Source organism: Ochotona curzoniae, unplaced genomic scaffold (assembly GCF_017591425.1).
Source record: "Ochotona curzoniae isolate NIBS_2020 unplaced genomic scaffold, NIBS_Ocur_1.0 contig_4792, whole genome shotgun sequence".
NCBI lineage: Eukaryota > Metazoa > Chordata > Mammalia > Lagomorpha > Ochotonidae > Ochotona > Ochotona curzoniae.
In genome coordinates, this window is record NW_024466389.1 from 4,678,090 (window position 1) to 4,699,440 (window position 21,351).

At 50.0% G+C, this 21,351-nt stretch overlaps 1 long non-coding RNA gene across 5 annotated transcripts in view; it reads right to left on the minus strand.

Moving 5' to 3' along the window:
* Nucleotides 1-921: 921 nt before the first annotated feature.
* LOC121161472 overlaps nt 922-21,351 on the minus strand; it is a 40,856-nt gene continuing 20,426 nt past the window's right edge. The window contains exons 3-4 of one of the 5 annotated variants that reach the window (XR_005884684.1): nt 10,378-10,502; nt 922-1,616 (exon numbers count right to left, since the gene is read on the minus strand). This is a non-coding gene — a long non-coding RNA (uncharacterized LOC121161472). Of the gene's footprint in view, nt 1,620-1,736; nt 1,765-10,368; nt 10,503-12,862; nt 12,926-21,351 lie in introns of those variants that run through there. The other 4 variants (XR_005884686.1, XR_005884685.1, XR_005884683.1 and 1 more) reach the window with 4 other exon arrangements.

Consider the following 21,351-nt stretch of genomic DNA (forward strand, 5'->3'; position numbering starts at 1 on the left):
CTGGCTATTGCAGCCATTTGGGGAATGAACCAGCAGATGGAAAAGTCTCTCGCCTCCAGTGGCTAGCCTGCCTTTCCTGGCTGAATGGTAGAGAAGTGCTGAGGTCCTCGAGTGCCAGGCTCCCGGATTGCACGTTCTCCTCCCATATTCCCGCTGTCGTGTGCACAGTCTCCCTCCTGGCCTCTACAAGTGCTCCTCCCCTATGGGCCTGAGACCCTGTGGGCACCACCGGTCTCAAGAGGACAGGAACAGAAGCTCGCTGGAGTCGGGCCCTGAAGGTACTCAGCCCAGACAAGGCAGCCACTGTGAGCCCCGGCTTTGCTTGCTGCCTCAGGGGTGCTGGATGGAGAAATTCCAGAGATTCTTCATGTGCGAGCAGATATTTCCTTTGCGAGTTTCTAGACTAAATAACAGTCCTTGTGGCGGAGGGGACGGGGTAGACGGCTGACCTGGCTGGGTTCTCTGCATGCAGGATGGGCACAGGAGCTTCTCGCATCCCCCAGCCCATATCGGAAGGGAGCCGGGGCAGAGGCAGACACTGGATCAATGCCCTCGCTGCAGGAATTCCACTGCTGTCCCCTTTGCCTGCGGTGGTGTCCCCTACAAACACAGAGGAAGAACCTGTGGGGAAGCAGGGGGGCAAATGGTCCAGACTTCTGCAAAAAGCTGCCCCAGCCCTCTGCGTTAGCTCATGTCACACACACCTACTCACGCACACGGCTAAACGGATTTTCTTTGGTTGTCATTTGTTTAATTGAAAGTCAGAATTGGGAGTGGGGGTGGGGAGAGCAGAAAGCAAGATCTTCCATCTGCTGGTTCCCTCCCCGAATGGTTACAATACCCAGAACTGGGCCAGGCCAAAGCCAGGAGCCTAGAATTCCATCCCAGTGTCCCACATGAGTGGCAAGGGCCCAAGCACTTGGGCAGCTCGTCTGCTCTCCTCGGCACATTAGCAGGGAGTTAAATCAGAAGCGGAACAACTTGCATCTGCATGCGACACTGGTGTCATAGTGCCTGGACTTTGTTTTTTTAGCGCGGTTTTAATTGATGGAAAAATCGAGTGGAAAATAGAGTTCCCCTAGACTGTTTATATACTCTCCACAACACACACAGCATCCCCCACACTCAATACCCAGCGAAGAAGTTCACACTTCTCACAATGTGTATCTTGTCCCAGTGCCTGTGTCACCAGAGACACGTCACTGCCACTCAGGTCCACCATGATGTCTACATTCACTGGACTTTCCAAAAATGTAGGGTTTGTTTGCAAGGCAGAATGACACAGAGAGACAGAAACAGAGAGATCTTCCATCCTCCGGTTCACTCTCCAAATGGCTGCAACAGCTGGGGCTGAACCAGACTGCGGCCAAGGCCCATGCACTCAGAACAGCCCCTGTGGCCTTCCAGGTACATCACAGGCGCTCCGTGAGAAATGGAGCGTCCAGGCCCGCCCGTCCAGGGCCTCTGCCTGGCGTGTGACGAGATGGAGATGCCTTTGTCTCACTGCAAGTCCTCGAAACATCCTGGCTTCACCCCTCCGGTGTCCTCTGCTCTGTCCGTCATCTCGCCCCTTCCAGATGTCCGTGGCAGTGGATGGAGCCTTTCCAGATGTGTTCCTGCTGGAGACAACGTGGGTTTCCTCCAAGCTCCTTGCTGCTTAGCCCTGCACCAGCTGTGGCCATCCTCATGCACATTTAAGAAGCCAGGTTGTTCTTGTTTAAATAAGGTGACATACTTTCTTGATAAGTAGTATTACAATAGAGCCTATGAAAAAATAAAAGCAATATTGGATTTATCATGCTGTCAGTCAAACCTAGTAACCTAAGGCAACTGAGGCACGGGAAGAACCTGCCCGTTTCATGGTCACATAGGAGAGCTTACGCCTCCCGTTCCTCTCTCCCCTCCCCTCTCCCTTCTTGCTCCTTTGTCATTTGCCGTCCCAGACAGCCTCTTCCAGAATGGATGAGATGGGCAGAACCCTCCCTCCCTCACTCCTGCCCTCCCTGGCTGCAGAAGGCAGGCGAAGCAGCTGTCAACCTGGCCACCTAGCAGCACACTCGAGGCTGCGGTTAGCAAACTGCCCGCTTGGCACTGTGTCTGCCAACAGCATGCCCTCTGACCTCTGCTCTGATGCCTGCTGCAGGGGAAACCAGGAGATCCCCCCATCCCTGACAACCAAGAGCTTGCCTGAGTTCTCTATGACCCTGACTGTTGTCAGCTAGGTTGCTTCCAGTGCCAAAATGTCCGTGCAGGACAGGAGTTGGGGAGCTGAAGCAGTCACATGAGTAGCCCAGAACCTAACCCCCACTTTCTGGCAATCATTTGCTCCCGTGGAGAAACGTGACTTGAACAGTGGCTTCAGCCCAGGTGCACAGCTACCTACAACCTGCTCAGTTCTGGCCTGAGGGGTTCGCAGAGAGCCAACGGCCCAAGTCACAGGATTGTCTTAGAAAATAAACATTAGACACTGTGGCCAAGTGCTGCCAGCAGCCATCACCCTCCGTCCTGGTGGTCTCAGGCCCATGGTCCAGCTTCATGCCTGTCCCAGGCCCACCCAGGTCACTCATAACCTCTGGGTTTCCTGGAGCTGGGGTTGGAATTCCCCCCACAGGAAATGGGAAATGTTTACGTGTCCAACCGCACAGTGGCCACCCAAGGACCCAAAGATACTGCTGTCACTGACCCCTCTAAACTCTAACAGAGGTCCTGAGGCAGAGAACAAAGCAGTGGGAACCAAGTGCTCCCACATTCCGATGTGAGGCATGAAAGCAGCCCTTGGGCCTACAGGGTCCAGGCTGTCCAGGCTGAGGGATGATTTTGCTGGAGAGAGAATCGCTGGGGCTATAGCACTCCCTTGCCTAAGACAAGGACCTCCAGGACTCCACAGAGCAAGAAGGCAAGGCCATCCCTGGGGTCTGTCCACCACGCACGAGAAATACAGAAGACAAAAACTTGCAGTCCAAATGAGAGAAGGAGACTGCCTTAGTAACCATGTTCCTTGGAGGACCAAAGGTGTAGGAGTGGGGCTCAGCGCTGTGGCATAGCAATTAAAGCTACCACCTGCAGTGCCAGTATCCCGTATGGGACCAGTTCATGTCCTAGCTACTCTATTTCCAATATAACTCCCTGCTAATGCATATGGAAAGACAGTAGATGACGGTCCAAGTGCTTGGGGGCCTGCAGCCATGGGAGACCCAGAGAACACTCCTGGCTTTCGCCCAGCCCAGGCCAGCACCAATCATTGTGGACATCTAGGGAGTGAAGCAGTGGATGGGCAATCTCTCTCTCTTTCTCTGACTTTCAAATAAATAAATTTATAAAGGACTGTCTGGATCCAGCCTAGTTGCTAAATCCTCATCTTGCATGTACTGGGATCCTATATAGGAGTCAGTTCGTGTCCCAGCTACTCCACTTCCCATCCAGCTCCCTGCCTGTGGCCTGGAAAAGCAGTGGAGGATGGCACAAAGTCTTGAGTCCCTGCACCCACACGGGAAACCTAGAGGCAATTCCTGGCTCCTGGATTCAGATCGACCCCAATTCTGGCCATTGTGGTCACTTGGAGAGTAAATCAGTGGATGGAAGATCTTTCTCTCCATTTTTCCTTGTCTCTATATATCTGCCTTTCCAATAAAAAAAAAATTTAAGGGGGTGCACTGTCAGGGGTCAGGGCTGGGCTCAGAAGCTGGAACACCTGCTGAAGATGTGTCCCTGTATCCCAGCTCCTAAGAGGGAAACAACTACCCAGCTTGCAGGGCATTCCCAGGGAGCCCCAAATTCCACACAGGAGAGAGTGGGTGATGTGAGCACTACCCTTCCTCCTCTCCACTGTCCAGAATCCCAGGCCACCAGAGAGCAGGAAAAAGGGGCTGAAAATGCAGGAAGGGTGGCATTTGGTGCACCTGTCAGGCTGCCGCCTGGGATACCCACATCCCATGTTAGAGCACCTGGGTTTGCATCCAGGCTCTACTTCCGAGTCCCACTTCCTGCTGGCATGTACCCTGCTAAGTGCCATGTGCTTGCTCAGGTCCTTGGGTCCTTGCTGGCTACATGTGTGAGAATCAGATGGAGCAACTAGCTCCTGGCTTGCACCAGGCCCCAGCCCGCAGTGTGAGCCGTTGGGGAAGGACCCAGCAGATTGGGAGGTTTCTCTCTCTTTCTTCCCCCTTCTCTCCCTGCTGTTCAAGTAAATAATCCCTAAAAAATATAAAAACAAGAAGAGAAATGTGGAGGAATACAGGGTGTTGTGACTCCTCCACAGGGTCTGCCTGGAAAGGACTTGACCTCCATCCACTCCATTGCCTGATGCAGAGAGGTCACCATGGACTTGAGGCAACCGGAATAGCTCTTGCTACCCAACAGATGCTGCCAGGTCACCAGCTGCCAGAGGCTTTGCCCAGAGTTGGAGGTAAACCAGGGCTAGGGAGTGTGCAGCTGGCCTGGGGAACAACAGGAGGCTCCTCCTCAGTGTACCCCAAACCGCTGTCAATGCCAGGTGCGGGAGGAGCACCTGCACAGTTCTGCATTTCCAAGGGGCATCTGGGTCTTTCCTGGCACCACTGCCCACGGCTTCCCTTTTCAGAAACCTCCACGGGTTCTAGCACACAAGGCCTGGGAGGGTGGGGGTGGGATTTGAACCTTGGGTTTAGTCCATGTAAAAAAGCAGTCCCCAGGAGCACAAAAGTAACCCCATCCCTTTTTTAACTTCCTTGAGAAACAACTTCTCCCACACTTGCACAGAGTCCTGTCTCACAAGAATCCTGCTGATGGGTGGGAAAGACCCTCCCACCCCCGCTCCCAGCACTCTGCTCCTGCATTCCAAGGCCGAGAGGGTCATGGCTGCAGGTGGCTGGCTGGGCTGCAGGTTGAAAACCACCAAACCAGGAGGGGCTACCGCAGAATTCCCAAAATCACTGTGGGGGTTTCCAAGCCCGCGTGGGCAGTACAGGCAGCCTGAGTCCCTGGGGTAGGGAGCTTCTCTGATCTTGCACCCCATCTCACTGCGAGCTCACCCTCTCCTATTACCCAGCTCCTGTGCCATTATATGGCTGGTGCACCCCCAGGCAGGAACGGGGCAGGAGCAGCAGTGGACACAGGGAACTAGGTGAAAATGAGCCACGAGGAAGCCCTAGGCTCAATCCCTCCCTGTGTCCCCAGTGCTTGGAAGGGCTGCACGGCCCAGTGACAATGCTCTCAGCCCCACAGCCCAGGTACTCAGTTCAGCAAGGCCAACTGGGTGCCCGGCACTGCCTGGTGATGGCCAACAGGAACAACAACAGGAAGACAGTGGATGCAGGAGAGGGAGGAAGGGTCAGAGTGAGCTACAAATGTGGTAACAGCTCTGGCCACAGCTCTAGCTGGGCAAGGGAAGCCATGGGAGTGCCAGGTGGGTGGGCAAGCCCCTCCCCTGTGCAGGGGCTTCAAGACCACTCCCAGCACACAGTCGGACTCAATATGGGCTGTCCTGTCTCATGGTGGTGGTGCACACACCCACGTCATGAGGCTGTCACTGAGTCACACCAGCCAGCCCCTGCCCCCGCCCCAGCCTGACCCCAGGCCCCATCCAGGTAGAGTGGCCGAGAGTCAGGTGGCAGCTATGGGCACCGGCTCCTTCCAAAAGAGTCCAGCTCCACCCCAGACCCATTGGTGGGCCCATGCCCTCCCCCAATATTTCTTTTTAAAAATTTTTAAAGATTACTTATTTGAAAGATAAGAGGAGAGACCGAGAGAGATATCTTTCATCTGCTGATTCACTCCCCAAGTGGCTGTAACAGTTGAAACTGGGCCAATCCAAAGCCAACAGCTCCTTCCAGGTCTCCCGTGTGTCTTCAGGGGTCCATTGATTTGGGTCATCCTCCACTGCTTTCCCAGGTGCATTAGCAGGGAGCTGGATCAGAAGCAGAGCGGCCAAAAATCAACCTGGAGCCCACGTGGGATGCTGGTATCACAAACAGCAGCTTTACGTGCTACTCCACAACGCCAGCCTCTCCCCTCCCCAAGATTTCTTCGCCCGGCCACGGATTGCCCTACCCCTGTCCTGCCCTCCTCCCCTGTAAGTCTGCCGCGCGTGTGTGTGAATTTTCACCCTCAGCACCCACCCAAGCACTTGTCCTCCATGTGATGACTAAGTGGTAACAGTAATGTCGACATAAGTGGAAGGCAGAGCTTGCCAAGGTCTTGCAAAGAATTTCAGGTCAAGGTCACCCTTTTGTTCTCCTACCTCAGCCATCCAGGTCCCCAGCTCGGTTCTGGCCTCACCACGCTGAATCCCCCAGGCTCTCCTTCCCTGATGCTCTCTGTTCCCAAACACCTGTTCTTCTCTTAGATAAAATACTTCACAGAGATCTTGATGTTTTCAAAAAGATTTATTTGAAAGGCAAAGTTATAGAAAGAGAAAGTGCTCCCACGTGGGTGCAGGGGCCCAAACACTTGGGCCACAGCCTCCATTGCTTTGCCTGGTGTGTTAGCAGGAAGTTGGATGGGAAATGGGGAATCTGGGACTTGAGCTGGTTCCCATAAGCAATGCTAACCTCTCAGGCAGCTTGATTGGCTGTGCCACAACCCTGACCCCCTGAGGACTTGATTTATGTCTTCCAAGTAAGGCGTCATTTCCCATCCCTGCCCCAACACACACACACACACACACACACACCAGTAGCAGCAGTAAGGAACAGCTTGGAGTGGCTGATGCCCAGGTCTGCACCAGAGTGGACTGGAGAATCCCCTACTGTCACAGGCCCCGTCAGTGGAGAAAAGGCTGGCCTTGGAAAAAGGTGAGCAAATTGGACTTTGCTCACCTGGGGGTGGACTTGGCCCAGTAATGAGGATGCCCTTTGCGTCTTGCATCACACTTTGGCATGCTTGGGTTCAAGTCCCAGCTCCACTGACGATTCCCACTCCTGCTAATACGCATCCTGGCAAACAACAAGTGATGACTCAGGCACGTGCCTCCTGCCAGCCATGTGGGAGACCTGGACTGAGCTCCTGCAGCTTGGCTTCAGCCTCCCCGAGCCCTGGCTGTTGCAGGATTGACCCATAGGATGCAATATCAACCTCGCTCTCTCAATCTGCTAAAAAAAAAAAAAAAAAAAAAAAGCTTTTTTGGGGATCTCCCACGTGGGTGCAGGGGCCTAAGCATTTGGGCCACTCTCCACTGCTTTCCTAGGCCACAAACAATGAGCTAGATGGGAAGTAGGTCAGCCGGGACACAAAACTGTGTCCATATGGGATGTTGGTGCTTGCAAGTAGGGGGATTACTCAATTGAGCTGTCAAGTTGACCCCTGACCCATCCCAAAATGTTTAACTTCACGAAAGACCTTGCTTACTTGTTGAGCAGGTAGTGATGACAGCCTGTGTGTTCAAAGGTGAAGAAAGGAGCCACCTGCAAGGCTCCCAGCCTGTGGACCAGAAAAGGCCCCCTGCCTAGTGGTCAGCCAGCATTACCACCCGCAGTGACCTCCACCTAGCTAGCTCCAGCTAGCTCTCCGTGGGCCTTGTCACCCCCGAGAAGCAAAGCCTGAGGAAAAGGCCTGATGTGTCTGCGGCTCCCAGGTTCAGGAACTTGCTTCCTGCAGGAGGTGCCGCTGAGGCTTTTGATCAAATCCAGCCTGTTCCTTGCCGGCTTGGTGCATCCTCTTCTGCGGGTCTGCTTGGCCGGGCTGAGTTTCATGGAGGCAGCTGGCCGGCAGAGCTGGGCATCCCTGGAGACAGGCACTCCACGGGACACCACAGAGGTTCCACACAGAGACAGGGCCAAGGTCTCCTCGCCAAACAGCAATGCCAATTCCACTACAGGTGGACCAATGTCCAGAGGGCAGACGGTGTGAGACAGAGACCCCAGGAGTGCAGGGCACGCTGGGGCTCAAAGATGGCAGTCACAGATCCGTCATGATGTGGGGTGAACCCACAAGGTGGCGGGATTTTCATTAAAATTGAAACAGACTCTGATTGAAGGCCATTCATGGGCTGTTCACTCTGAGATTAAGCAACGCCCTGGGAGAAGCTAAGGAAGCCTCGCTTCAACAAAAGAAACGGTACTGGTCTAGCTGTGGTCCTTGGTGCACTTCCTTGGCAACGACCCCTGGGGACGCAGCACTCTGCAGAGAAGGCTCCAGAAGCTAGGTCTGCATTGCACACAGAGGCGTTCTCTGCCTTCTCTCTGAGAAGGATCCTGTGTCTCATCCCCTCTCAGCTTGTCTGCCCGTCTTGTTCCCACCGCTCCCATGAAATCTCAGTTATGAAACTGTGTGAAATTGGGCCCGGCGCGGTGGCGCAAGTGGTTAAAGGTCCTCGCCTTGCATGCCTGGGATCCCATATGGGCGCCGGTTCTAATCCCGGCAGCCCCGCTTCCCTTCCAGCTCCCTGCCTGTGGCCTGGGAAAGCAGTTGAGGACGGCCCAAAGCTTTGGGACCCTGCACCCGCGTGGGAGACCCGGAAGAGGCTCCTGGCTTCGGATCGGCATAGTATCGGCCCGTTGCGGCTCACTTGGGGAGTGAATCATCGGATGGAAGATCTTCCTCTCTGTCTCTCCTCTCTGTATATCCGCCTTTCCAATAAAAAATAATAAAAATAAATCTTTAAAAAAAAAAAAAAAATTTTAAAAAAAAAAACTGTGTGAAATGGCAGAAACTTGCTCAGACCAGCACGGGACATGTTGTGCACAAACACTGGGGCTTTGGAGAGCCAGGGTCCCCGGCCAGTCCCAGGGGCTTCTACCCCCATGTCCACTCCGTCGCGGTCACTCCTGTGTCCTCACATCTCACACTCAGCGCAGTCTCATAGGACACACATGCACACTCACCCTGTTTTGTGGCCCGACCTCCCAGCCCCTCCTCCTCACCTGCCAAGGCCATCGGCCTCCCTACCTTTCTGTCCCCCTCTCCCTTCCTTCCCCTGTCCCCCACAAGCTGCGATCCAAGGAGCCAACCCCGGGTGTGGTCTCCTGGTGGTGATGGTGGCTTCAGATCGTCATGCTCGGGCTGCTCCACTGGCTATGCGTGGGAAACAGCGGGTTCAGAGGTTACACACTTGGGAGAATCTTTCCTGGCAAGCATACCCACTCTCCCCAGCTAAGCCTCTCACCTCTGGCTGTGGATGGGGGTGGGGAGGGGCTGGTCCAGCGCTGGCGGAGGAGTATGGCACCCTCTAGCAAGGGTGGGCTGAGCCCCTCTGAGGTGCCCAGGGCAGCCCACCCTCTGCAGTTCTGAGCCTCCAGCTCCCCATTCTCTGGCCAGACCCAAAGTGCTCAGCTTTGCACCTGGCCTTTTAGCAACTATATATCCCAGGCCTGTGGCACGCAGAGGCTCAGTCTCAGAGGCCTCAGCTAGACTCCTGCCAACTTGGGAGGGAACAGCTTGTTCCAGAGAGAGATGCACAGATCCCAGGGGTGAAGATCAAGGGAGACCCAGGAGACCAAGGGGCTTAGGCCTCACAGGCCCAGATGGCACCTAAGGGCCCTGGGAAAGTAGCCATGACACCATCCTACTCCAGCTTCACACAAACACAGAGCCAACGTCAGGAAGCCTCCAGGTCGAACCAAACATCTGTGTGACAGGTTCACGGCGCTTGCTGAAACAGGAGCACAGAGTGGCCCAAGGAGACCAGGAACCATGCCCAGCTGTGTAAGAGAGGATGCTGGGCAGCCCAGCATGAAGACGTCCCTCTGGGTCTGATGGAAATAGTGGGGAAAAGCCGAGCAAGAGGGACAAGGTGGCCTCTGTCCTCCCGTGCTGACGGGAGGCCTCCAGCAAGCTTCAGAGCCGTCTGGACTCAGCTCCAAAGCTTCGAGAGTCTCCAGCAGCAGCCACGTGGCTGTACAGTCAAGACACCTCCATCTCACATCAGAGCCCCCAGGTCTGAAACCCCGACTCCAAGTCTTGTTTTCAGGATTTTGTTAATGTAGGTCCAGGGGGACAGCAGTGATGGATCAAGTAGTTGGGTCCCTGTCACCTCCACAGGAGACTTGAACTGAGCCCCAGGACCGGGATGCAGCCCATCTCCCCTGCCACAGGCCACTGCTGGCTCATTCTCCCTCTCTCACCTTCTTCTTCACCTTCTTGCCCAAATACTTTTCTTAAACATTCAAGACCGGCTCTGATTTGATTTTTAAGCATTCTGATCCAGCCCCCTGCTAATGAGCCTAGGAATGCAGCAGAACATGGCCTGGGTGCGTGGGCCCTGCCACCTTTATGGGAAACCCAAACGGAGCTCCAGGCTCTTGGCTTCAGTCTGGCCCTGCCCCCGCTGTTGTGGTCATTAGCGGAGTGAAGCAATGGGTGGCTTCTCTCTTGCTTGTTTTCTCTGTAACTCTGCATTTCAAACAGCAAAGGCATCTCTTTTAAAATGCTCCATGAACTTTCTGAAGCTCTTGCATGACTCACCAAGAGCAGCACAGGCTTCCATCAGTTGGCTTTCATACCTGAGAACTCGCTTCCCGACATGAGGTGTGATCTCCTGCATGCCTGTGTCCAGCGATGCTGGGAACGGTTCAAGTTCGTTCAAAGTGCTGTAAAAAAAAAAAAAAAAAAAAAAAAGCCCTGAGAATACACGCATGTGTTTTCATGTATATTAGAATTTTCTTTGTAATGGTGGTATCTACCCTGGGCACAGTGGCTTGTTGAAGTAAGAAAACCCTCAGGAGGCAGGTCAAAATACAGTCTCCTAGCAGGCTGGATAAAACAACAAATCCCAGTTTGGGTATAAAAAAAGGGAAACAAGATACCAAAATTACAGATGATACAATGAATCCAAGTCAAATGTGTAAGCATAATTGGGCTTCTGGAGAGCCATGTCTGCTTTCGTCCTCTCCTTCTGCACAGAACTGCTCAGCTGTGTAGCTGAGCATGCATTCCTAAGCTTTGAAAATCTCCCAGGATCACAAATCCCCATGAGCTAGATGGTAAAATAAGTGTGCATGTATATGAGAAATAAAGGTGGCTAGTGAGAATGCCGATTTTACAGAATGTTAAAGAAAATTCTCCAACGTAAGTAGTAGTCCTTGTAGCAGATTCGTCGAATGGCAAGCCTAAGTGGCATTCAGTGGTCTCGGGGTCGAGCCAAAAGGCATCTGGCCTGGCCAAAAAGCCATGAGGGAGCATTTCAGCTGTGGAAAGGCAGAACCTTGCTATGAAGTGTCCCTCCATGAAGGACCTCTGTGGCCCATGGGCCAGGGCAGAGGCAGACCTCAAAGAGACTGTGCTCTTCTCCTAAGGGAGGAGAGAACTTCCACCTTGTGCCTGGCGGTTTGGTCAAATGACTGATGATGTTGAAGATTCAAGAGGCTTCCACAACCTAGGCATCACATATTGAGAGCCTCGATCACAGACGTCACATGTCACACACAGAGTTGATTTGTCAAATCAACAGCACCTGTGGGCATGGCACGGTAGCCTAGCAGCTAAAGCTCTCACCTTGCAAGCACCGAGATTCCATATGGACACTGGTCCTAATCCCACCAGCCTCGCTTCCCATCCAGCTCCCTGCTTGTGGCCTGGGGAAGCAGTCGAGGATGGCCCAAAGCCTTGGGACCCTGCACCCGTGTGGGAGACCTGGAAGAGGCTCTGGGTTCCTGGCTTTGGACCGACACAGCTCCAGCCAATGCAGCTCTTAGGGAGTGAAGCAGCTCATGGAACAACTTCCTCTCTGTCTCTCCTATTCTCTGTATATCTGACTTTCCAATAAAAGTAAATAAGTCTTTTAAAAAAACAAAACCTTTGTCTTCAAAGTTGTGTTATTAGAATTAATAGTGAACCTGGCTCTCAGAGACTTTGCTTTAGTGTTTTAAGTAAAAGATACTCTTATCTCATTAGTTGTTAAATTTTTACTTCTTTGTTATTATTATTATGATTATTATTACTATTACTTTAGGATGTAGTTCTATAGGCCCTGGGATTTCCCTTATCCCCTTCCCAAGTCCCTTGCCCTTCCCCAGCTGAGTTCCACTCTATCATTGCTATGGTATAGTTCTCCATGCACAGTCACATGTCCATCATTGCGGGCATGCACATGGCAGAGTCCAGCACACTATTGTCAAGATATAGTGAACAGTTTCACTGAGAATCCATCTTTGTCTGGAAGTAGAGATGCACACTGCACTGTATCCTCACACCTAGATATAACAGTCCCATTACACAGTTACTATACATCCCCTTAAATGAAAAGCCACAAAACAAAATCAACAACAGGAAGAAAAGGAGAAATTAACAATACCATGAAGTTAAATAACATGCTACTGAATGACTAATGTGTCACTGAAGAAATGAGAAAGAAAATCAAGAACCTTCTTGAAAAAAAAATGATGCTACTGCACTCTTTCACCTAAGAAAAAGAAGCTACTTCATGTAGAGGGCCACCAGGCAAGAAAGCAGCCAAGGACGTTTCTAGGGCTGGTGGGACTTGTAGAATAGAATTCCAGCATTTGGGTTAATAGCCAAACCTTCCTACGGCACTCTCAAGGATCCTGACTCAGACCCACTTCACTAGCAAGAGCCTTCCAAAGAATCAGAGTTGTTAACAGAAATTGCAGCCTCTGGAATCCCCAATCTGGATAAGCCATTTACCTTGTTTATAGCAGGGGATGGCTCTAAGAATATTGACTCAAAAGTTGAGTACACTTCCATGACCAGTGGCCTGTTTTTCTAAACAGCTAGATCCAGTGGCTGCAGGGTGGCCAGCGCGCAGGGAGCAGATGCTGCTACGGTGCTGCTGGTGGAGGAAACCCCCAAGCTGACCTTTGGCCAACCACCGGAAGTTCAAACACCATGTCAGGTACAAGGAGTTCTAGAACTTAAGGGACATCAGTGGCTGACAAGAGGATATATAGATCCTATTATATAGACCCAAAATAGACCCTATTGGTAGACTCACCTCGGATGACTCTTAACGCGTGCCAAGTCCTCAACCCAGCGGCGCCGTCAGCACCTGGGAACACTGAAGAGGTGGTGTGTTCTAGGAGACCTGACACAGGATAAACCTCCAGAGAATCCAGATGTTGAGTGGTTTACTAATGGCTGCAGTTGCGTGAAGGAGGGAACCAGAATGAGAGATTATGCCATTGTGGAGCTTACCCAGGTGATAAAAGCTCAGGCATTGCCAGGTAATACTGGAACTCAGCAGGCTGAACTTATTGCTTTAACTAGAGCCTTGCAGTTAGGAAAAGGCCAGTGAGTTAAGATGTACAGAGATTCTAAACACGCTTTTCTTTTTGTTAGATGTACATGCGGCAATCTGAAAAGTGGCCTATTGACTGCTGAGAACTCCCCCATCACGCAGGGAAGGACATACTAGGCTTGGCATTCGCTATAAGGGATACCAAAAGAGAGCCATATTAGCAAGGAGAATGAACTAGCAAATTGGGCAACAAAAAAAGCAGCTGCACAAAAGGCTACAAAAATGGCTTTACGGCCCGGCACAGTAGCCTAGGGGCTGAAGTCCTCACCTTGCACGTGCCGGGATTCCATATGGGCGCTGGTTCTAATCCCAGCAGCTCTACTTCCCATCCAGCTCCCTGATTGTGGCCTGGGGAAGCAGTCGAGGACGGCCCAAAGCCTTAGGGACCTGCACCCATGTGGGAGACCTAGAGGGCTCCTGGCTTTGGGCTGGCTCAACAGCCACTTGGGGGGTGAATCAGCAGATAGAGAAGATCTTTCTTTCTGTTTCTCCTCCTCTCTGTACATCTGACTTTCCAGTAAAAATAAATATTTTTTTAAAAGAAAGAAAGAAATGGCTCTTAGTTCTAAGTCCACAGAGATAACCAAGGAGCCTCACTATACAGAGTCAGTGGTTGACTGGGCACAATGAGAGTACACTGACGATGCCAGTAGATGATGCACTTCAGGTCACAAGGTTGTATTACCAATGGTCTCTCAGTGGAAAATCATTAAGGAGACACATGACTCCATCTGCCTGGGAAGAGAAGCTTTGATTACTGACAATCTCATGAGTATTTGGAGGAAAGGGATTGCCTACTGCCATAAGAGAAATAACTTGTTCCTGCCCCCTTTGCTTACAAAATAACCCTGGTGGTCATGCTCAGACACATCCTGTGCAAAGCAGAGGGACGTACCCAGGTTAACTAGCAGGTTGATTTTACCAATATGCCTCCAGCAAATAATTACATGTATTGCCTAGTGTTTACAGATGCTTTCACAAGTTGGATAGAAGTTTTTCCAACTTGATTAGACAAGGCACAAGAAGTACCAAAAGCCCTGTAGAGGAAGTTGTACCATGGTCATTCCAGAGTGGACCCTCATTTTGTCTAAAATAACTCAACAGGTAGCCACAGCTCTAGGAATTCCTTACCATCTCCATACCTCATGGAGGCCTCAGTCATAGGGTAAAGCTGAAAAGGCCAACTGTTGTCTTAAGATAACTCTATCTAAGCTTTGTCACATGACCTCAGAAACATGACTTAAACGCTCACCTATTGCCCTTCTCAGAAAGAGAGTTGCACTAAGGCTACCAAAAGCTTAGTCCTTATGAGATGCTGTGTGGGCCTTTCCTTACCTCTGACACCCTTTTTGACTCAGAGACTCAAGACCAGATGAAGTTTATTATTAATTTGGATAAAATACAAAAGGCTCTGGTAGAATATGGTAATTTTCTCAGTGTCAGATCTCAATGTTCAGGAGCAGCCAGCTCTTCAGGAGACTAAGTTTATTCAAATACGTGAAAAGGGGGATTCCACCTCAAATTAGTTGGAGCCTCAATGGAAGGGGCCCTGCCAGTGGTGTTGAACACACCTACTTAGTGAAATTGCAGGGCATCCCAAGCTGGGGATAGATTTATCAAGAATGAAACCTCTACCTTTTGAGTCTTCACAGGCTTACATGCAAGATGAGTCTAAAATCTCAAATACCTCTTCAAAAGGCAAAAAGATGAAGCCTTTACTTTCTCAGTCCTAAGGCTGTTGCACTCTAAGGCAGACAGTTTTACCTCCCTCTCCTTGATCTTCTCTGGGCGCTGCTTCTCTTAGTGAGATCTTCTACAATATTAGAAGGTCCTGGCATGTTGTATGAAGCTAATTTTAAAAACCTCGCTGTTGCTTTAGGTAACTTGGCTTACACTCCAGTTTTACAGCAAGCACTCAAGTCTGTGTATACTATGTTTAAAGTAGTAACGGCTAACCAATAGGTCTTCAAGCATTTACTCACAGAACAAGGAAGAACCTGTGCAGAGGTTCATGGAACCTGCCACCTGCCAGCATCTTCGCTGAAAAGCAACATTGAAAATCTTTATACTCAGGCCGGCTGGTTTTACAACCTGCACCACGACGGTCCATCAACACCCAATATTTGGGAAGTAATAAAATATATTTCCTTCTTACATGGCTCTCCACTTGCAATTCCAATTTTGTTCATGCTGATTAATAAACTCCTCTGTTTCAGAATCCAACAACCTTTCAAAGTAATAAGATCCTACAGGGGACACAGCTATTGGCAGTGACTAAAAAAATTCTCCAACTCATAAAGACGGATCCATTAAATGAGATAGGAAGAGAGTTCTGAACTCATCATCACAATCTATGCCCCTAATCAGCAGGAAGCAGCAACAGAAGATAAGAATCTGCGTCCTTCAGCAAACCTGAAGGGTAAGGATCAGAAATCTGTAAGTGGGGAATGAGATGGTCTTAGGAAGCTAGCTCAAAGTCATGAATTTGGAAGCCACAACTCCCCTGCCTGTGCAATCCTTTCTGCCTACCTGTGAGTCAAATGAGGTTTACCTGGAAACTGGGGCGGGGTGAGCAGGTGGGCAGGAGGGAAGTGTTGCATAACCACTCCCATTTCAAGACCATTAAAAGCTCAACTAGAGGAGGCGCTCCGGCCCTCTTCGTTGTGGGCTTTGTGGCTCATGCTTCATCTCTCTCTGCAAAGTACAATTTTTGATACACGTGTACACGCATGAAATGATCTCTACAGTCAAGAAAATGAACATGTCTGCCACACCCAAAGATCATTCTTCTTGCACACTCACGTTTGCCCATCCCAAGGCAACCGTGGTCTCTTTTTGTCACCATGGGCTATTGTGCAATTTCTAGAATTTCAGGCAAATGCAATTATCCAGGATTGGTATAAATGAATTGTGCCACTCCCTCCAGAAATCCATCTGTTGAAGTCGCAGCTCCGGGAATTTCCAAATGTGCTACATTTGTTTAAGGAGGCAAGGGCTATGGACAGTGCTGCGCATGCACTGAGCTGGGAGTGAACTCATTTTGGGCTCAGTAAACTGCAACCACGTGGCATCCTACAGTTCCACCCAAAATGGGTCCAGGTAACCCTCAAACCTGACAGTCAGCAGATCAAAAACTCTAGTTGTGGCACATCAGGCACCATTTCTTACAGTGTGGCAAATAATTTAAGACTGCAGGGGACAACAATGAACTGTGCATGCACTGAGTGAAGAACTCAATGAGCTCATTGCATTGCACTGGTCCCACAGGGAAAATAATACAGACTATGGTATTGTACAGTTCAAAATAGCTCCTTGTGGCCCTCAGAACTAACAATCAACAGGTTTCAACAAGATCAGCACCATCAACAACCTAGCTATATAGGACACCTGGTGGCTCCCTAATCCTGGGACCTACTCTAACCAGAAGTGGAAAAAAGGTTGTATAGACAATGGTGCAGCCTCAGCACAGTATCACAGGAGGTAGAAAGTGGTGAGCCAGGAGCTGGGGCTGTAGAGACCATGGTGGAAGTCTAATATAAGAACCCAGACTTGGAACTCGCTGGAAGCAGTGGCACAAGTGACTACAAACAAAGAGCCATGTACCAACCACAATAAGTAAAATTGAACTGTAGACCTATAAGTGACAGAGCTTAGAAACCTGCCCCAAGGAGAAGAATCTGATAACCAGAAGTACAATGACCAAGAGCAAAAGAAGAGACAGAGGCACAATGAAGGTTACTGAAGACTCCCCAGCAAAGGAGCAAAAGCCTTTGCCAACCTCACAGTTAACTGAGGCAAACATCGAATAAATGGAGGATACAGAATTCAAAACACTTATTATAAAGCTTCTTATCAACAATGAGAAGCACGTGATACAGCCGTTCAAAGAAATTAAGGAATATGTCACACAGGAATATGTCACAAATGAAAACTGATATGTCAGAAACTAAGAATACAGTGAAGCAAACTAAAAGTACAGTGGAGAGTCTCCAAAATAGAATGAAGGAGGCAGAGGAAAGAATCTCAAAATTAGAAGATATTTCCTGTCACCACGGGAAACAAAAAAAAAGCTGGAAGCAGAGTTGAGTCAAGCTAAAAAAATGTATTCAAGAATTGAAAGACACTATTTGAAAACCAAATGTAAGAGTGCTGGGAGTCCCAATAGGTGCAGAAAGAGAAGCTGGGATTAAAGGTGTATTCATTGAAATAATAAGGGAAAATTTCCCTAATGTAGAGAAAGAATTGGTAAACAACATCCAGGAGGGTCACAGAACTCGCAACAGGGTGGACCAAAAGCGATCTTCACCACAATACATGATCATCAAGCTCTCTTCAAACATAAAGAAAACATCCTTAAATGTGCATGTGAGAAAAAAAATCAATCTACACATAAAGGAATGCCAATTAAATTTATAGGAGACATATCACAGGAAATTCTACAGGCCAGAAGAGGATGCAGTGACATATTCCAGATTCTAAGAGCAAAAAATCGTCGGCCCAGGATAACATATCCAGCAAAGCTTTCCTTTCTCTTTGAAAATGAAATAAAATTCTTCCACAGTCAAGAAAAGTTAAAAGAATTTGTCTCTTCCAAACCTGCCCTACAAAGGATACTTCAAGATGTTCTCTTGACAGAGAAGAGGAATAGCACCCAGCAAAACCAAAGGCAAATGCGGAAAACATCCCAATAAAATAACAACAGACTAAATCAATGGATAACTCAGTGCTACAATGGCGGACCAAATTACCACCCAGTCATAATCATCCTGAATGTAAATGGCTTAAAATCATCAATCAAACTTCGTAGATTAGTAGACTGGATTGAAAAACAAAACCAATATAGTTGTTTCCTATAGGAGACAAATAGAAAGATCAGTGGAAACTGTATCTCATGGATTTTGATTTTTTTTGTTAGTTTCATCTCTTCAAAACACTTTCTTCTGATTAAATTCTTCAATGACTCACAGATCATACAGAAGCATCATTTTTTTTTCAAGAAGGTTCTTGATTTTCTTTCTCATTTCTTCAGTGACACATTAGTCATTCAGTAGCATGTTATTTAACTTCATGGTATTGTTAATTTCTCCTTTTCTTCCTGTTGTTGATTTTGTTTTGTGGCTTTTCATTTAAGGGGATGTATAGTAACTGTGTAATGAGACTGTTATATCTAGGTGTGAGGATACAGTGCAGTGTGCATCTCTACTTCCAGACAAAGATGGATTCTCAGGGAAACTGTTCACTATATCTTGACAATAGTGTGCTGGACTCTCTGCCATGTGCATGCCCGCAAGGATGGACATGTGACTGTGCATGGAGAACTGTACCATAGCAATGATAGAGTGGAACTCAGTTGGGGGAGGGCAAGGGACTTGGGAAGGGGATAAGGGAAATCCCAGGACTTATGGAACTGTATCATAAAGTGATAATAATAAAAATATGTAAAATTATTTTTTTAAAAAAGAATTTATCATTCACATTAGCTTTGGTATGTTTCCAGGCTCTCCACTTCACTCCATTGATCTGTTTGACTTCAGGCCAGTGTCACAGCCCTGGCTAACCGTAGCTTTGCATCCAGTCTTGAAATCTGGAGAGGTGAAGTCTTCACTGTGGCTTGGCTCTTCCAGTCCAGAGCCATTGGCTTGGTCCTTTGCAATTTCCATTAGCATTTTGGAATGTTTGTCAAGGTCTACCCCTCCCCCCGCCCCCTGCTACAAAAGGCTTGCTGTGATTCTGATTGGGATTCCGTAAAATCTATGTGTGACTGTCGGAGAGACTCAATACCCTAAACAGTAGTTTTAAAATTGAGGTAGAATTTACATACCTAAAATTCACCACTTTAAAGGGCACAATTCCCTGGCTTTTTGTACATTCCTGGGGTTACATAAATATCATGACAAATTCCAGGATATTTTCATCAACACCCCCCCATACCCACTAACGTCACTATTGCCCTCCTCCCCCCAGGCCTTGGCAGGCACGGCTCTGCCCTCTGCCTCCTAGGAGTTACCTTTTCTGGACAACTCACGGAAATGGAATCGTCCAGCAACAGGTAGCCTCTTGCTTCCAGCGATGCTCTCAAGGCTCGCCTAGGTCATCTCAGGTGTCTTAGCAATACCGAATCTAAGGCGCTGAAACAAATGGAGAGCCACCCGCCCGAGACACTGCAGAAACGGCATGCTAGAAAGAAATCCCGGAGGTCAGCTTCTGAAAGCTGCGTGGGGCCTGGCTGGCTGGAGCCGGCGTAACCAGAACTGACTGGAGACTTAGAAACGGGCAGGTCTGGAGGCTGCAAACAGCCCCTTTTCCCACCCCTGGGCTGGCTGGCTGGCCAACCCATCTGGTGTCTGCATGACCCCAGCAAGATGCACTAATGGATCAGAAGCAGCAGAGGCCAATGTCCTCGGCAGTGGACACCAGAGGTCAAGGCGAAGTGGGGTAGAACTGCTCCTCTGACTGCCTTGCTACTCCTGACAGCGCCCCGCCTTGTCCACCACCTCCACACAGCCATGGCTCTGATCCCTCCCCCTCCAGGTTATCTGTTTGCTTTCCCCCACCTCCAATCCTTTCTGGATAAGCCCTGGGGTGCTCACCTGGGATTCCCAGGGGAACTGTGCCCTTTCTCTCTCTGGCTGCCCCCGCTCCCAAGGTGACTAACTCCTGCCTGTTTACTTGGAACTTTTTTCGGTTTCAGCTGCCCGGATGGATGATGGGTCATGTGGTAGGGTGGGCAGCTAGTTCAGGGTCACCAGCTTGGAAGCCACTCCCCCACCACCTAGGTGTTGCCTCCTGCCCGCCCGTGATGCTCACCTATCATCACCTGGATCCCGAGAGGGGGCGGTACTGCATTGTTGTGTAACCACTCCCTTCGCAAGCCCCTACATGACAGGGAGCGTCACGTGCTTCAGTCGGTCACTCTAGCACTCCGACTCTTGGTCCCCCCAGTCCCTGCTTGTTCTCTAGCTTCCCAAGCACAGACTGAGGACGGCAGCCCTGAGCATGGCCCCTGTGTCTGTATTCCTCACCCTCTGTTCACTGCTTGGGCAGGACAGTGAAGATAGCAATGCTAAGATGCTTTGTACCTCTAATGTGTGTGCTGTCAGGAGTTCCAGGAGAGGTGAGCACTGGCAGTGATGGAATGTGGGCGGAGAAGCCAGGGAAAGGTGAATGTCTGCAGCTTTGTGTGTTGCATGTCTCTTAGGATAGCTTATATTGTTGGGGAAGCTGGGATGTAGGTCTGTACTTTTTAATGGATGGACTTCAAGGTAATGACTATTTATTCCTCTTGGGCTTCTGATTGACTTGATTGCTTTATGGACTTGTGATTTGCTATTTCTACTGGGTCCTGTTATCGCCAGGCTTGGTTAATAAAGATTCCTTAATAAACCCTATGTTTGTCTGGTGTGATCTCGCTCACACCCCACAACAGGTCACACTCCCTGCCTACCCTGCTCCGCACTTAAAAAACAATGTGAACGAAAGCAAGCTAAGACAAGGTAACACCGGGACTCGACGTTGTGGCACGGCAGACTAAGCTCTTACAGTCCAAATGAGAGAGCAAGCTTGAGCCCAGCTGCTGCGCTTCTGACCCAGCTCCCTGCCGAGGCACTGGGAAGGCAGCAGAGGAGGCCGGGTGCTTGAGCCCCTGCAGGCGGGAGACCTGGGTGGAGCTCCGACTTCCAGCTTGAGCCCAGTCCTGAGTGAGCCAGGCGCTGGACAGCCTCTCTTTCTGTCTTTCCAGGAAATCAGGCATGCACTTCCTGAAGAAAGAAGCTACAATCACGGAAGCACAAATTCATTCCAATGTCATTGCCAACTGCATTTGGATTTTTTTTTTAAGTATGATTCTTTAGGTTAAGAAGGAAGTTACCACTGCGGGAGTGTCTTGAGCTCTGTGTCTGCGCTGCACACTGGACTGGACTCCGAGCCTCCTCCCCGCCTGGGCCGGGACACAGGAGAGACAGCCGGGGTCACAGCCGTGGCAGCCCCGTGCCCGCCGCCCAGGGGCCCTGGTCCTCGGCACTCAACAGCCGCTGCAAGCCCCGCCCAAGGCGCTGGTAACTGGTAACGGCTTTTCCCAGTTTCCTGAGGATACATTATGCTCCCTACTGCGGGAATTACGAATACCTTGGCCGTGGGGGAAGAAATCTGTTCCCAGGCAGACTTCTCTTTCCTTTTTTTTCCCCTGT